Source organism: Bacillus rossius, chromosome 11, assembly GCF_032445375.1.
Source record: "Bacillus rossius redtenbacheri isolate Brsri chromosome 11, Brsri_v3, whole genome shotgun sequence".
NCBI classification, from domain to species: Eukaryota; Metazoa; Arthropoda; class Insecta; order Phasmatodea; family Bacillidae; genus Bacillus; species Bacillus rossius.
In genome coordinates, this window is record NC_086338.1 from 32,021,027 (window position 1) to 32,039,837 (window position 18,811).

The 18,811-nt window shown below is 38.1% G+C and overlaps 1 protein-coding gene across 1 annotated transcript in view; it reads right to left on the reverse strand.

Annotated features, from left to right (window-relative positions):
• Positions 1 to 13,778: 13,778 nt before the first annotated feature.
• The window catches only part of LOC134536758 (phosphatidylinositol phosphatase PTPRQ-like), a 99,813-nt gene continuing 94,780 nt past the window's right edge, over positions 13,779 to 18,811 (reverse strand). The window contains exon 22 of the mRNA XM_063376668.1: positions 13,779 to 15,427. The gene's annotated coding sequence lies outside the window, so the exon portion shown is untranslated. The remainder of the gene's footprint in view (positions 15,428 to 18,811) is intronic.

Consider the following 18,811-nt stretch of genomic DNA (forward strand, 5'->3'; position numbering starts at 1 on the left):
TACAACTTTTCTTTTATTTGATTATTTAAAAATAGCTGGGAGCAAGGCAGTAGTACCTAAAGTCCCACTGAGGCATGATCTAAAGGCATATTTGTTCCACTTCGAATTATCTTCTCCATGGAACAATCTGCAGCAAACAGCCGCACAGACCCGTGCCTCAGCCCACTGGACCATCCCAGCACTTGTTAATTAGTCTGTTATATGATAGAAATAGAGTGTAACTATTTTTAAATTATAATGTTTTTATTCAATTTTTTTTTTTAAGTCTCGTATGAATTTGGAATATATTTCTACTTTTCGCCCTCCCCCTTCTACATTCGACTACAACCAAATATTGTAGGTAAGTTAACAGGGGCGCAACAACTAAATTTCCAAAAAGGGGAGGGGGGGGCAATACACCTTTTTATAAAGAATCATCAATCCCTCCCCCCCCTTTTGAAGCGGGGGGTCCTCCCCCAGGAAAATTTGTATTTCAAGGTGGAAAAAGGTGCTATTTAAGCAGTTTTATATCTAAAAATTGATTACACAGCACTTTCTTTGTCCCCGTTTGCCCCCACTTCAAGGTTTCAGAGGGGGGCAAAATACCCTTGCCTCCCCCTGTTGTTGCGCCCCTGGGTAAGTATTATATCTACTACAAAGCCTCAGTATATTTTCACGATGCAACGATACCCCATTAACAAAACAGTTTTTTTCAAGACAGGAAAAAAAAAATCCGTAAAAGTTTTTTCATCACAAAAATTTACTTTTAAATTAATGTTTTTTTTTTATGAGACTAAGATATTAAACCGTTATATCAATACAGAACATTAATTTATAGATACTAATATAATAAAAAAGTAGGGTAGTGAATTTGTTTGATTGTAAAAAGTAAACACTCTCGTGTTCATAAATAATAACCTTCTCATACAGCACACTTTATGCTAGCAATTTTCTTATAATGTTACAGTGTACAATACTCACTATAGTGTTTAACAGCATGTTACATGCACATCGCCTCAAATTTATAAATAAAATATAATTTTTGTATCAGCATTATACATTGGACAAGTGGCGTGACAAATTTTAAGTTAAGTTATATGAATTATGACGGTTACTGTGGCCGTCTAGTATATGCGTGGAACGACATTTAACAGCTAGCAAAATACATACTTTATCTATGGTCAGGATTAGATTCATACATATAAAATTACTGCAATAACAAATTTATATTTATTAAAAAAAAATAGCAACTGGGTCACTACAGCACACTATAATAATGACAATCCGTATGATGACCAGTGAAGAAATAATGTTCAAAGCTAGTTGCCGTTACGGTGCACACAATTATTTCAAAAGTCATTTATATTTATAGTGTTCTAAAAATCTCAGGGAATGTTTTTCTTAAACTGCTCCGGCGTAGTTCGGTAAGGTATTTCAACGAAACGGTACTCAGGACTAGTCTTGGTAACTCTAGCGTGTGAAAATGTATAATTGAATTTGTTAAAATGTCGAAATAGTTCACCTTGAAGTCCTAAAGTCACTAGGGAAACGTGATATAACGTGGCATCACCTCAAACCGTAATAGCAACAGCCTACCTTAGCCGATGGATGCTGGGGTCCAGATGTGAACGCAGATATCACACTCGCGCACGTAATAATCGCGGAGATTATTACACACAAATGTTCACGGCGATGTCGCGAAACCGATTTAATATGACAAGAGTGTCAGTGCGCGGATTATTAACAAAATATCCCGATTGCCGAGACACCGTCGGCGCGGCACGCACTCAGGACAGCCGTCCAGGAAACCTTCTATATTTTACATTGTCGCTTTCGTACCGGCCGCTCCTCGGCCGGCCAATCACGACGCAACATCGCGGAAACGTTACGCGGGGGGGGGGGGGGGGGGGGGCGCTCTGGTTGCTCGCGCGCCATTGGTTGGTAGTGTACGACGTCACTGGAGGGACAGCTGGTCGGGTGGAAGTAATGCCGCGCAGCGACGGTAATCGCCGGAGCTGTAATTAGGGATGCAAGATCGCTCTTAAAAACATCGATATCACCAACATCGATGTTCAAACGAAAAAGCATCGATGTCAAAAAACATCGTTCTGACAACCGATACATCGATGTTTTAACCGATGTTTTTAAATATCAGGAAAAACATGCCAAAATGATTTAAATTATAGTATGTAGCCAAAAACCATACCTACTATAGGTTCCTGACCACAATATCCACAACCCATTTACAGTCGTGTCCCATGCATAACAAAAACATGTATTAAAAGAAATTGAAAAAAAAAAAAAAAAAGGGAAAAAGCAAGAAGTGTATGTGCAGGTTTAAAATGTAGCATTAATTTACTCAGAGCTAGCGAGACCGTATCGGTACCAATCAATAGCTTGAGTGTACAACAAGCTATGAAATTGTCCATAAAGTTTCGCTGCTTTTTCCCTATATTTTTCAAAATATAAAAGAAAATTATTATTTAAACAATTTTTTAACGGTATTTATTTTTTCCAAATGATTTTACACATTTTAAAGTACTGGAAAAAAAATTGATACTGAAATCAACCAAACAGTTCAGTATTTACAACATTTTTGATACGTACTTAAAAATTTAGGTTTTTATAGTAAGTATAATGTTACAGTGTACAATACTCACTATAGTGTTTAACAGCATGTTACATGCACATCGCCTCAAATTTATAAATAAAATATAATTTTTGTGTCAGCATTATACATTGGACAAGTGGCGTGACAAATTTTAAGTTCAGTTATATGAATTATGACGGTTACTGTGGCCGTCTAGTATATGCGTGGAACGACATTTAACAGCTATCAAAATACATACTTTATCTATGGTCAGGATTAGATTCATACATATAAAATTACTGCAATAACAAATTTATATTTATTAAAAAAAATAGCAACTGGGTCACTACAGCACACTATAATAATGACAATCCGTATGATGACCAGTGAAGAAATAATGTTCAAAGCTAGTTGCCGTTACGGTGCACACAATTATTTCAAAAGTCATTTATATTTATAGTGTTCTAAAAATCTCAGGGAATGTTTTTCTTAAACTGCTCCGGCGTAGTTCGGTAAGGTATTTCAACGAAACGGTACTCAGGACTAGTCTTGGTAACTCTAGCGTGTGAAAATGTATAATTGAATTTGTTAAAATGTCGAAATAGTTCACCTTGAAGTCCTAAAGTCACTAGGGAAACGTGATATAACGTGGCATCACCTCAAACCGTAATAGCAACAGCCTACCTTAGCCGATGGATGCTGGGGTCCAGATGTGAACGCAGATATCACACTCACGCACGTAATAATCGCGGAGATTATTACACACAAATGTTCACGGCGATGTCGCGAAACCGATTTAATATGACAAGAGTGTCAGTGCGCGGATTATTAACAAAATATCCCGATTGCCGAGACACCGTCGGCGCGGCACGCACTCAGGACAGCCGTCCAGGAAACCTTCTATATTTTACATTGTCGCTTTCGTACCGGCCGCTCCTCGGCCGGCCAATCACGACGCAACATCGCGGAAACGTTACGCGGGGGGGGGGGGGCGCTCTGGTTGCTCGCGCGCCATTGGTTGGTAGTGTACGACGTCACTGGAGGGACAGCTGGTCGGGTGGAAGTAATGCCGCGCAGCGACGGTAATCGCCGGAGCTGTAATTAGGGATGCAAGATCGCTCTTAAAAACATCGATATCACCAACATCGATGTTCAAACGAAAAAGCATCGATGTCAAAAAACATCGTTCTGACAACCGATACATCGATGTTTTAACCGATGTTTTTAAATATCAGGAAAAACATGCCAAAATGATTTAAATTATAGTATGTAGCCAAAAACCATACCTACTATAGGTTCCTGACCACAATATCCACAACCCATTTACAGTCGTGTCCCATGCATAACAAAAACATGTATTAAAAGAAATTGAAAAAAAAAAAAAAAAAGGGAAAAAGCAAGAAGTGTATGTGCAGGTTTAAAATGTAGCATTAATTTACTCAGAGCTAGCGAGACCGTATCGGTACCAATCAATAGCTTGAGTGTACAACAAGCTATGAAATTGTCCATAAAGTTTCGCTGCTTTTTCCCTATATTTTTCAAAATTTAAAAGAAAATTATTATTTAAACAATTTTTTAACGGTATTTATTTTTTCCAAATGATTTTACACATTTTAAAGTACTGGAAAAAAAATTGATACTGAAATCAACCAAACAGTTCAGTATTTACAACATTTTTGATACGTACTTAAAAATTTAGGTTTTTATAGTAAGTATAGACAGTTAAAAAAATTGTATCTTAAAAACTAAATGTCGCATCGTAATGTTTTTTTATATATTCAATCAATATTCATGAAATGATAGCCAAACTATTATAAAAAACTAGGTTAATTTTAATGATGAACGATGTCGATGTTTTTGGACTTTTTCGTCGATGCAACGGCGATGTATCGCTCTTCAAAACATCGATGCTAACATCGATGTTTCATGAACGATACATCGATGTTATTGCTCCAAACTACATAAACATTTTACTTTCAGAAGCAGATACAGTAGCAAAAACAATGATTCGCAACACATGTATTTTACATTTATTTTGTAGATGATATTTATCAATAAATTACTTCTGTGTTGATAAATGTTTTAGTCCAATTTTTGAATGTAAATTTGCAGTTTTTTACTTGTAAAAAGGAAAATTCTTAAATTAAACGTATGTATAAGCTTAAATATATCTCAATGTCTTATCACTGTAAAAGAAAAAAAATCGTAAACAGTTTTATTTCTGCATGCATACTAGCTGCTAATATAAATTATTAGGCAATGTGCCCTCATGCATTTTTATTATCAAATCTACGCATACCATAAGCATAGTGTTTCAAATGTGAGTAGGCCTAGCAGGCGCGTAGGAAGCAAATATTTAATTTGGGGGGGGGGGGGGGGGGGCAAAGGAGAGTATCATTATAAGTGCTGGATTTAACAAAGGGGGTGTCCGGAGGCTCTCCTACGGTAGAAAAACATTTTATTCTAAGGATCCAAATGGTGCTATTCAAGCATCTTTCGTACATAAAAATAGAATGTTCTACTAGCAGAAATTTTAACTTTTTTTTGTAACAAATTAACTTAAGGCTCGGCATCACAAAACAGTTGTTCACTTTTCAGTTTTCGCCTCGTAGAATTCATTTTAAAGGCAATTTGTAGAATTTTCCCACTGCACAGAGTACATAAATCACAAGCACCTTCAAATTTAGTCCCCAGATATCATCAAGTTATCTAGAGCTGTAGAAAAGGCAAATATGTATTTATAATTAAAAATATGTTTGACTAATTGCATCATAATTATATGACGGTGGTTGAAGATTAATATTTGTAGTGTGAGATAATTTATATTTTGCCAACTATCTATAGCTATAGTTACATTTTCTTAATATGTGCTAACAAACAACTGCAATAATGAAAACAAGCTCTAATCAAATATTTAAGTGAGGCTGAGCCTTGAGTAAACAGTTTAACAAAGACATCATTATTCCACTCATTGCCCACTCTTAAGTAATTCATTTGAATATCAGGACAGGAGAACTCTTAATGTTACACACCTTTAATTAAATATTCTTAAATGATGCCAATATTCAGAATGTATTGACACAGGCATATGGTGTACCTAGTGTCCACTGAATATTAATTTAAAACGTGACAGAAAAACTGCTTTACCATTAATAAATCTGAAAATCTAAATATCTTATGATAAGTTATATGACAAAATAACACATTCAAATTGATAAAGTCAAATCACAATATAACAAAACTCGGAATAGTGAGCCGTTTGACATATTACTATCATAGCATTTTTATGTTCCTCATAATTTAATTTACAATACATAAAAACATTCTCGAAATTCTCAGAATTATTTGTAAGATCAATCCGTATTTTTTCATTGACAACTACACAGCTACTAGAAATAGCATCACAAGTTTTGATGTAAAGGAAAGAATTATTACAACACCCAGACTTCATGTTTTGATGAGTAGCAACAGAAAAATTAAACTTTACCAAAAACGCTCTTTCTCTCGTCCTTGCGACAGACAAATTCTTTCATAACCGACTTGATGTCTATTGATGCAGTTTTATCACTATGGATATGAAGCAAAGTCAAATGAGTGAGACGTCTTTGGGACATTGAAGATCGCAAGTATGTCTTCAAACGACGAAGTGCACTAAATGAACGCTCTGCAGATGCGGCTGGAGCAGGCACAGTCATGATGAGTATCATGAGTCGAGTTACTTGATCGAGCATGCTGCACAAGTGTCGGGGACATTTCCACGAAGATTCTTCAATAGCTGCAACTGTGTAAGGAGACTGTCTAAATTGAAATCTTCGGCAAAGAATAAAATAACGCACAGACAAGAAAATCCCACGAAACCAATTAGCATTGCAATGAAAACAATGTCTCTTGTTCATCTGATTCAATGGCCGGGCAAATCTGATTCAATGACCGGGCAAAACCATCACTTTGCCTGGCCATGAAATGTTATGGCCGGGCAGTCGCCTGGGTCGCCCCCCCCCCCCCCCCCCCCCACAATCGGTTCCTACGCGCTTGAGGCCTAGTAGTACTCCAAAAGTTAATGGCAAAAATTTGATACAACAATGCAACTTTTCCAAGTGGCATTTTATACACATTATGTCGCGATGTAAATTTGTATTACTTACATAAATATAATTTTATGAAGAACAAAAAGACGGCTCAAACCGTGTTTCCGTGACATTATTTATTTATACAGTTATAAAGTCTCAAGCTGAAATATATTAATTTACTATAGGTCATAAAATTGATCCTATCATTTTTAAATTAATCTTTAACATGTTTACAGCGGTTAGACCCGAATATTGTAAAATACTCCAACCACTTGTTTACCGACGTGTCACTTAATAAATTGAAGTCACTCTATGTTTTATTTAAAGCCTACGACCCTCCCTACATAAACTTGACCTGCCAGCTGTCATAATGAAAAAAAAACCTATAGCAGTTTTAATTGGTATATTAAAATATGTACTTAAGAAATAATTATTTCTCTAACGAATTCTCAATAAAAAGTTAGAAGTTTAAATTTCTAACATTTGAGGGTATGGCGTACCTGATAAAAATCTACATACATTATTGTGCTAAAATCATACATAAGGTCAAGAGAATGTATAAGGTTTTGAAGACTAGTTTACTATAACAAATAACGCCAAATTATAAAGTTAGAATTAAGTAAACACTAACGTAAATTACCTGCTCTTCCGATGGGTCCTTTGTTGACACTGTTTGTTGTGCATGCCAATTGGGTATTTGTTGGGAAGGAATTGCATTCGGTCGCAACTTCTTCCTTACTGGCAAGCGCAAAAGCTCGTTCCTTAAGTCTCGCTCATAGTCTTCTGAAAGAAAGTGGACTGAACACACGCGAGCATTGCTGATATTAAATTTATCTTCCCGCTTGCATCGTGATACCCACACCTTTTGAAGTTCGAAATTTGTAGGAAAACAATGGTAAATAATGTCTGAAGTCTTGCGTCCATAGTTACTGCAGCTTGCTATTGCACAGTTGTGATTGCTTTTACTCATTGTTGAACAGGATAACTAAAAATAAAATTATTTCTAGGAAATACTGTGAAAAGTTCAGGAAACATTTCCCGACACTCACACAAATTTCGTTTACGAAACGTCAAACATGTTCGAAAAAGATACAAAATATTCACGGATAAATAGCTACACAAGCATACGAAAATGATGAAAGATATTCAATTAAATATCGTTCAGTGTTTTATAAAATAGTACGGAAAACTATTCACAACACAATAACGTCCACGTCACTGACCAAAAGTCATAACCAACTAACAACTGCTATATTGCTGATTGTTGATCGCTCAAGCGGTGTGTCTCGTGTCCCCCATGTGACGTCACGGCGTGCGGCGAAGGGGGGAAAATAAAAGCGCGCGAGCCCGGAATGGCCTCCTTTTGGAAACGGCTGTTGAAGCTCTAATTAATTTCTTTATTTACTGAAAATGGTTTAAATTAGCGCAAATAAAACGTCCAAGTGTATTTAAAATTAAAATAAATAAGTCTGGAATGTTTACTGTTTATATTTGTAACAAATAAAGTTTGTTGCTAAGCAACGACGGGAAAATGTAACACACGGCGGGCGGACAGTGTTAGAACTCGGTAATATAGTAGATACATGTTACAGTGTATTTCACCTAGTTACATGCACCTTGCTTCAAAGTCATAAATGTGACATACTGGTTGTGTCATTCGGCACATTAAATGCAAGTTGCTGTAATGTTACTCAGTATGCACATATGAAATTTAATTCCAATATATTGTGACGTTGAGGGAAAATACCAGCCTCGGGGTCGATCTGGGCTATCGAAATCTGCAGGCATCTGGATCTTGCCTGATGGAACTAAGAACTGACTAAATTTTGAGATCTGAGTAACAAGTGTTTATAACTTCTTTGTTGATGGGTTATCAGTCATTCATGTACATAAGTAACATTACAAATGCGATGCAGATTAAAGTGTCTTTCAGCACTTTTCATTCATGCTGCCTCAACGTTATAAATGTGAAACTCTGTTAGTTCAACTCGGCACATGAAATGCCAGGTGCTGTGACTTTGCTAGTGCGATGTTGCATTTGTCTTTCAGCATGTTACATGCACAATACCTGAAAGTTATAAATGCGGCATTTTCTTTGTGTCGTTCGGTACATTTTATGTGCCTCTGCTGTTGCTTGGAATGTGCGAGCAACATGCTTCCTGGAATGTGAGGGGCAACATTTTCCTGGAACGTGTGAGCGACGTGCTGCTAGGAAGTTGCGAGGAATGTGCTTCCTGGAATGTGTGGGCAACATGCTGCCTGGAATATGTGGGCAACGTGTCGCTTGGAATGTGCTGTTATGGCGTAGTTTCTCCCTCAGCTACCCTTTGTTTAGAGACATAACATTAATAACAGTGTGAGGAGCAAGCGCGAGTGAGGCCGCCTGGCCCATTCCTCGTCCCTGGAGTGTATTTGACCTGCATGCCACCAAATTAAAAATTTTGGTTATGCAAAAAACCTCCGCGAGGTCTCGGAGTTCAAATCAAATGACACGAGGCCGGAAAATTCTCGCCAGTGGCTTCCAGATGGATCGAGTCATCGCCAACCACCATCGCTGGCCGGTATAAAAGCCCAGGTTTTGAGTGCAAGAATAGCCAATCAAAGAAACCGCATCAAGCTGCCGGAAGAGACATGACCAGACTCCGTTGCTGTCACGCTGCCCGACGTCACCCAGCTGCCCACGTCCATCCAGGACTAAGCATAGTTTATGCATAAGCCTTGTTTAAGTCAGTATTCAAGATAGTAGCCGGATATTATGTTACGGAGTGTGAATGCACAGGTCAAGTAACAAATAAAGAATACGTAAGGATGATAAGACATTTTCTTGGTGTGTCTACGAGCGAGTGACGAGCGAAGAGGTAATTGGGCTAAGCGGTTTAGAAGCAGTTGGTGCAGCTGGCAGTGACAAAGGTGTCGGTCTTGTGGCGACAAACATACATTACCTGACTTGGACGTGAGCCGATGTGAACGTAACAACAGTGAAGAGGTATGAGTGAGCGAGGAATCAGTTTACAGGCAAACCCTAGAGTCACCGTGTGGAGGGAGGTGCAGCCAAACCGAGGGACGACGATGCACTTACCGAGGTGCCAGATCGCTCCTAGTAAGAAGTTGGAGAGCGAGAGACAGGTTCGATCATCATGGACGACCAACCGTCTCAACAAGAGCACGTCGGTGCCAGGACAGGGTGACCCAGGCACCCAACTGGCGCGAGTAGGAGCCGCCCAGCTGCAGAGTGGACATCAGCGAGCTGCTCGAACCCCAGAGGTCTTTGCTAGTGGAGAAGAGACAACCCGTGCTACCAGCGCGAGTCTTCGGCCGCTTCAAAGGACCCCAGCATAGCCTAGAGGCGAGTTTCCGAATTTTCGGAACCACATGGCCGGCGGCAAAATTAACAGAGAGAACTTAACTCGTGGATTATAACTCTCGGCATTAAAATTGTGCGTTGATAATCAGACTTTGACATTGAGCCAGAGTTCTAACTTAACATTATATTTCGTTATCAGCTCTTATAATTTTACATAAAAGTTATGAAAATGAAATATCCTTGGTTATGTTTAAATGTAAAATATGATAGCCTATATGTGTTTTGATTATATTTTTAGTGTTGAAGGGATAGCTGTTAGAGACATATTAAGATTTTTTTTAAATTGAATAATTGCTGAAGTGCTGCCTTAAATTCATGTTGTTTGTTTGGAAACTCGCAAGTAAATGTTCAAGCCAGTTGTTTGTGTGTTTGGGAAAATGAGTGCGAGAAATCACGTTTGTGGCATCAGCTCCTCTAATTTTTTATAAAATGTACTTCTTAATTGTTATTTTCAGATTTGCTAAAATTAAATATTTTTCATTTCAGTCGTACATGTGTAACAAACGAGCTTGGAAGACAAATGATTATCTGAGATGTTTCGCAAATAAAATGTTATGTGCATTTAGCCCTCTCGTAAAATAACTTCCATTGTTAGGAATGTCACCCACACCCCTACCCCCCAACAGTGCATTAAACATGCACCTGAACCTTCGCTGTCCTAAGATATTAAGCTAGTCCAAGGTAGTCCAGTACACATTGCCAACATGTTGTAGCAACATTACAAAGTTACAATGAGACGTGCAGGGAATGTGCATACATTTGTGTGTTATATTGATTATTTGGCTAAAATTTCTTTTTTGTGATGATTTTGAGAATTTTTAAAACAAATCCTCGTTCAATTCCTTATATTTGAATACAGATACATACATATGAAAAAATATACGAGATTACATATATAAATATAATTTTAACACATTTTGATTTCTAGATATGACAAAACATTGTAGGACCACAAAATTTACATGGTCCGAAAGGGGAACTGCGCAGTAAATAAGTCGGCGTGTGACGTCAGCCCGGTCAGGAACTATATATATATATACAGGGTTTTCGCAAGCACAGAAACATGACGTGTCCCGGCAACAGCGTCCAGTGCTGGAGTGGCTTGAGGTGGGGTGAAAAGCCCGCTGGTATGCTGGCAGCTGCTCCTTGTCTCTCGGATGCCTGCGTTTTGCCCTCTGGCTGGGCAGGGGAACAAGGAAGGGGAAGGGTCCTAGAGCATAATCCTCAGGAGGCCGCTCCAGGAGGAGGGTCCTAGAGCGTAATCCTCGAAAGGCCGCTCCAGGGGAAGAGGGATGCTAGAGCGTAATCCCGAAGGCCGCTCCAGAGGAAGGAAAGAGAGAAGGAATGAGAGCAGAGAGGAGGAGAGCAGAAAGTAATATTCCCAATTGTAAATTCCTGCTGTGTTTCCCCAGATTTCTCTGGGGTAAGGATCTCTGATTGGTTCAGTACAAGCCAAGCTTATATACAAGTCGGTTACATAATCATTACAGTCAATATTTACAGATTTAGCCTTTGCAGCATGTTCTATAAGATGTCACTGACTGTCCTGATCATATGCTAATTCCTGACTCTCGGGATGCTCCCAACACGAGTGGAAGCCCGCTCCTTTCCAGAGTAATGACACAATGAATCCCACTTATTTACATTCTGCAGCAGGCGCCATCTATTGGCGCCGGGTGCATCACCATCTTACAGGATAACTAGCTTAGGCATAGAGATTAGGTAAAAAAATTCCCTGCGGTGTCGGGGCAGCCATGTTTGTTTCAGGGATGAGCATGTAGCACTCGCACAAGGGGGCCGAGGCCAATTGCAGGACACGACAAACACACTAGAAGAGGCATTAGCAGACCATTGCCATGCTGTGACTCCACATAAGTGCAAGGGCCTGCAATAACATCCGCACACGACGTAGTGCGAGATTCAGCCGGCGAGTAGCCCCAGTTGGGACGACCAGGAGGCTGGGCACCGTGTCGACGCTCGCACCTTACTCGCTGGCGAGGAGCGAGTAGCGGGTAACAGCGCCGGCAAGCGAGCGGGCGAGTGCTGCGGTGCCGGCTGCCTCCGGAGCGCCGCATCGAGGAGTCCTGCAGTCGGGGAGCGAGTCAGCTGCAGTCGGGGAGCGAGTCAGCTGCAGTCGGGGAGCGAGTCAGCTGCAGTCGGGGAGCGAGTCAGCTGCAGTCGGGGAGCGAGTCAGCTGCAGTCGGGGAGCGAGTCAGCTGCAGTCGGGGAGCGAGTCAGCTGCAGTCGGGGAGCGAGTCAGCTGCCGTCGGGGAGCGACTTTTCAAATGGAAGTCGATGAATGCTGACTCATTCGCTTCGCTGCCAGCAGTTGATGCCCAAGCAATAGTGCTTGGTTTAACAGTATAACTCGCTGAGCTAGTTTTTGTCGGATAACAGGCGACGTAAACTATGACGAATGAATAGGTACTGTTTTTTGTTTGCCTCGACAGGATTCTGTAAGTAACACGTCAGCGATTTTATCAGTGTACCAGTGACTCGCAATAAATGAGTAAAGCCCATTCGAAAATTTACCAGACCCTAAGATTAATTGTTATAATTTTGTGTTTTTATGCAGGATCGTGAGCACGTGGTCATTTATGTGCCCGCAGGGTATTCCTAATCACGAGAAGGCCGTTCAGTTGTTTATTATTCAACAAGAACGTGGACGTGATGTCATACTAGCTGGATACACACACACACACACACACACACACACACACACACCTTGGCATTAGTGTTGGGAGGTCAGTCTGTCGGTGACCTCCGTGGAGGAAGGGTCCGTGGCCATTTTTTGTTTTGCTCTCACAAGGTTCATACCGAGGACTCCATTGCGTAAGTGCGTTTTTAAAATATTTTTTTTAATTTGATTAATTATATTTTATAAATATTAAATTTTTTTCATTCACTAAAATCTGATAATAAGTACGGATTTTCAAGATGGCGGACGTGAAGTCATAGTACAAGATGGCGGAATGTTTTTAAAAATTTTAATATGTTTTTAATTCAAAAATTTTTCCCGAATTTCTAGCTTAATACTTACAGATTTCCAAGATGATGGCCGTAACGAAAATTGCAACAATGAAGTCGCAATTTTACGTGGCGGCCATGAAATCCTAATTGTCGAGGTCATGACCTCGGCAGCTTATGACTGATTGCTTTTAGGACTTTTAAGCTGCGTTTAGAACATTTCAAGCAGTTGAAATTTTTGAGGACTGAAACGGGAAATTTTCCCTCAAAACGGGCATTTTTTTTCCCTCAAAATAGGGAAATTTTTATTGATCTGATTTTTTGTCATTTTTTGCCTGATTTGTTTCTCCACAAAACTGGAAATTTTGGCGGATTTTGGGCTAACTTTGAGTCATTTTTGGTAAAATTTGAAGGTCAAGTACAAAGGTCAAGGTTATCCAATATGGCCGCCGTGACGTCACAATCCAAGATGGCGGTCGGCTCCACGACTCCACACACTGAACCCTGCCGCCGGACCGGCCAATATATACTACTGTGCTAGGTCCCCGTGTGTGAATTGCGACCAGCACTGATGTGGATCTCGATTTCCCTAAATTGCAAACAAGAATAAATAATTTAATTTAATAGCAAATAAAGCAAAATTACAAAACAACCAAAATTTCTCTTAATTTAGAATGTTCTATAATAACAAAATTTACATCAAAATATATGTACAGTATGTATCTGATTTTGAGACCAAATTTTGATTGAAAATTTATTCTGTTTCTTCAATTTGTGAGATAATGGTAGTCAATGTAAAAAAACAGGCGTTTGTTCAGATTTTAATGTCTGTGAAGGAATTAATCAACCAGCAAAATTTTTACACACATTTCAAAACAAATAAACTTAGTACAACTAAAGTAAAATAGTACATCTTTTAGGCTTAGCCTACAAAATTGTACAACAAATTTCTAGTCACATACTTCCAAATATTTAATTGTATTTTCACTGTAGATGTGAAGCCAGTTTAAATGGTGGTACTAACAGAGGCGAAACAAATATGTGATAAACATGGTGTACGGATTTCTTCAGAAAAAACAGTTTGAAATACCGTACCACTACTATAACTACCAAGAAATCTTTGATTTTTATTTACCACACGCTCTACTTATTGTCCCTTCACATAAAACACACAGGTAAAAAATATCTGACAAATTACATTTTTAACTTAAGTACGTGCCATTAAGAAAACTTTATAAAAATATATAAATTTTAATGTTTACAGCTAAAACATTACTATGTACATGTACATACAAGATTTTTAAGGTTTGATTTTTAGCTCACTTACGTTTTTAAAATTTAAAATTTCGGCGTTATTGTTAAAGATGTAAAATGTCGCTTAATACTTTTTTTTCCAACAAAATAGCACTTTTTTTTATAATGGTACAAGCTATATTTTACTCGTAACAAAAAATAAATAGACAATAATTTGTGACTTTCAATTACATATCACAAACTTTAAGATAAAAATTAGGTAGTAAATGTACATTATCAATTGAGGCTTAATTATTAGTTACAATCCACTTGGTCTGAATATTTTGTTAGTAATTACATTTTACAATTAAAGTATTTAATGAATTTCGGAATTTAATTAATATAATCTTGCGATTGAAGTCAAATTTTGCTGAATTCTTTTTCATTTCACGAATTATTGATGAGTATTTAGGTGTTTAGTGGTGTATAAATTTCAATTTCGGTGTTACATGGTTTATTGACATATATTTTGGTTTCATCGCTATTCACCATAAGATCTTGCATCTACTTAAATGGGCGAGCATTTTTAATACCTACATGGAGTCGCTCTATGTCTTAAAACTAAATAATTTTTTTCTGTCAGTTAAAGCCACTAAAAAGCTACTCATCAAACTCAAAGACAAAAGCTAAGACATACTAATCTTTGTCTTTTGTGCATATCTCTTCGGAAGACTGGCTCAAAAATTGCCAATAGAACTACACACATACACTACATACACTAGACACTACGCATTTATCTGTTTACTTAAGATCTGGTTTTCAATATTCATTCAGTCCAGACTCATGCATTTGTTTACATAAAATATTATTTTATGCTAAATAGGTTGTATAAAATTAGGGCGTTGTTTTGTGCGATTAATTCACGTAAATACTGTTTTTTTTTAAATATTAGATTCTAATATCAAATTTAAAAATGAAAACTTTGCACAAACATCATGGTTTTATGTACCTACTATTTACAAAACACCAATTCACTTTTGCACTGATAAGCAGAAAGATAACCGCCGAGAACCCAATGTCATGTGTTTTAAACCGTTCTATTGGCAATAAAACTGTTGCATGCTGGACCAAACTATGATACCCGCATAGCTAATTTGAGGTTGAACTTCGTCATATTCTTCATATGTCAGAATTATTGTTGTTCTTCTTGTTTCTCTTGGATTTCTGAAATTCATTAAAAAAAATACACAATTAGTAATGTGAGGTAACTAATTTCATATAATATCATAAAATGTCATGTAGCAGCAAACAAAAAATTAAATTATGGTAGCAAAGACATATCCAAGTAAATTAATACAATAAAAATCAGAAATGACATTTCAAATGTTATTGCACAGTAATTAAAACAGTAGAATACAGTATCTTAAATTTAAATATTTTAAATCAGTAGCGGCAAAGACGCAAGAACTAGCGTCTGTGCTCTTTCAGCAAAGTCAGAACTACTTTTAACTATAGAATAAGGTAGACACACGTAACATGGTACTGGAGGGCCACATCATATCGTCATCCTCACTAGGTCAGACCCTGCAGTCCTTAAGGGGCCCGCCTAGTCAGGAGTGTATTTGTATTCTTAGGGCGGGATGGTAAGTGCGACGCTCGCTGGTGCTTCTAGTGCGGTGTCGCCTCTAAGCACAAGGCTGTGGACTGGCGCGCAGTCTTTTCGTCGTGCGTAGGACAACTAATGGGATTTGAGTGGTAACCATAACATTTTAAGCAGGAGAAATTAAGACTTAAGTCGTAATGCATATCCCTTGAGTGCTTTCAAGAATCTGTACCGGACGTTTCATGCCCAAAAATTTTATTCTTTATACACGAATTTAAGCCATTTTCACTCTTTTAAAAATACAGTCTAAAAACGAAATAGTAAAAAAAACTTCTCATTATCTCTAAGCGTATTACTAAATGCTATTCGTAAATAGATCCCACTTAGCAGGGGCGCAACAACTAAATTTCCAAATGGGGAGCAATATAACTTTTTATAAAGAATCATCGGGGGGTCCGGTATTTCACGGTGGAAAATGGTGCTATTTAAGCAGTTTTATTATCTAAAAATTGATTACACAGCACTTTCTTTGCCCCCGTTTGCCCACACTTCAAGGTTTCAGAGGGAGGGGGGGGGGGCAAAATACCCTTTCCCCCCCCCCCCCTGTTGTTGCGCCCCTGCCACTCAGCTATCTTAATCAGTTTTCAATTTGCGTGGATTTTCCTGGAGCTCTGCACACCGTATCGATGTGTGTCCAGACAGGCGGGGCTATTTGGTGGCGTCACACCCTGCATCACCGCACACAGTGAGTTAAGGTGGGTTTACTATTGAAAAAATGAAGAATTATAAACGTAATCTGTACACCGTCGAGCACATGGTTAAGTAATATCCAGTTTAGGATTGAACTAGTGGTCATTAATTCTAGCCAATAAAAAAACAGGCCTGAAAGCAGCCATGTTATCTAAATTGAATTTTTGTATTCGTAGGTATCGTCTGAATTTTGAAATAGATTTCTGTTTATAAGCGTTGTTGGTTAATAATTTGTTTAGAGTAACATTTTTAGTCATTGTAAATTCATTTGTACTTGAAAAACCGACACATGGCTACGATTGAACGTAAAAATTGAAATATTTAAGCTTGTAACCTAGAATACATACAAAATTCAGAATCGAGGATATTTAACTTTAATATATTAACACTAGGTCACGTAATGGTAATATCATCAATTCCAAGCCATCATAAAGTGACTTTAGAGTAAGAAAATATATTCATGAATAGTAAATACATATTAATATATTCGCATAGTAGCTAAAAAATACGACAAATTCAGAATAATTAATTTCGGATATCATTATATATATATATATATATATATATATATATATATATATATATATATATATATTCCAATCAGAGATTTTCTTTTAATTTTCGTGCATTTTATCATTTATAAACATGATGCTACTTATTTTGTATTGCCTACTCATTTCGTACTACATCACAATCTACTTTCCAAAAGAAACATTATTTCGCGCCAAGAACACACTCTACTGTGCTCTGATTGGCGCTTCCCTTAGTTCTAAAGAAAAAAGATAAAATATAATCATCTATCTTAAGTTTTAATTCATCATATGATTCGCATACGACCCGTCAAAATTCCTACACAACAATCATAAACAATTCCACTAGTACACCTATGACCTATCCCTCACTTAGCACGACTAATGCGTTCCTAAAAATGCTCGTGTTATTCGAAATCGCGTATTCTGAAGCATTAGTTCCCATAAATATCAAGGCTAATTTATTTAATGTGTTCCAAAATTGTGTAGGAAAATATACTTTTCATACTAATATAAATGCGTAGAATAACGCTCAACGATAAATATGTATGTCACACCATTAATCTTTATGTGCCTCCCACCGCACTTTGTAAAACAAATACGACACTGCGTAACGGTTGATAAGTGGTTATGTACTTTATCGTCAGTTGGCTGGCTGACCTGCCCGCTAGGGCGTGACCAACTCACATCGCGTACCTTTCTAAACCAATCTTTACTGATAGTGAAACCGATATTACTGACCGGATTATTACATTTCAATTTTTCAAAAATTAAAGTGCTTATTCGCGTATCACCACCTGGTTCACATCAATCCTGTCAGGCCAATGATTATTTTTTTCATTGCAACATTCATTTAACAACCTTTTCCATGTGAATCATGTTTATTTCTGTTCCGGTATCTAATTACAAATATATTCCAGCTATTACAACCAACAGCATCAGACACACAAACTTTCGATAGAGTCCTTATTTCGTACGATTGTGCGCACAGTTGACTTGCTTAAAACTAAAGTGCGACCAACATAAGTGTGGCCTTCATGACAATCTGCGCGCCGTAACACTTCTAGTTTTGTCTCAAATACTTGAACACGATGCATTATGCTCTCACTTGGAAGCCTGAATCCATCATGATTCCAACTGCAGGTGATTACGCACGTACAGTTACCGGCAGATTAATGAGCAGACGTTGCTTTTGTTTGTGTGTATTCCCTGCCACTGGCTAGACTGAGTTCACGGCCCGGTTTGTGGCTAGGCGACAACGGTACGGCACGGCGGCATACGCGCGGATGTAAAAACATTTTGGTCCTTTACACTCCATAGCCGCAACTTAACTTGCCATAGCTGATGTTTGTACAACAGCCGATAGTGTAGTTAGACATGCACGCGCATCTCTTCTCCCCCCCCCCCCCCTTATATATAAGTGCATGCCACGGCACATCTGTTGTTTACAGAAGTTGAAACAGACTTCGTGGCGTCATGCACGACTTTTTTTTTTCGTACGGAGATTTCGCGTTGACTGAAATTTACAGACGTGCTATTCAAGACTGGGGCAGTAAAATTTTAACATCGTGCTAAATGAATTCGCGCAATCTGAAGACGTGCTAAGTGAGGGATAGGTCTATACATAGTCATGTGTTAAGTACACAAATAATTCTTAATTTATAATTCTTAATTTTCAATCGTAAATCCAGCTTTACACTAGCTGACATCCTTTATAAATACTAC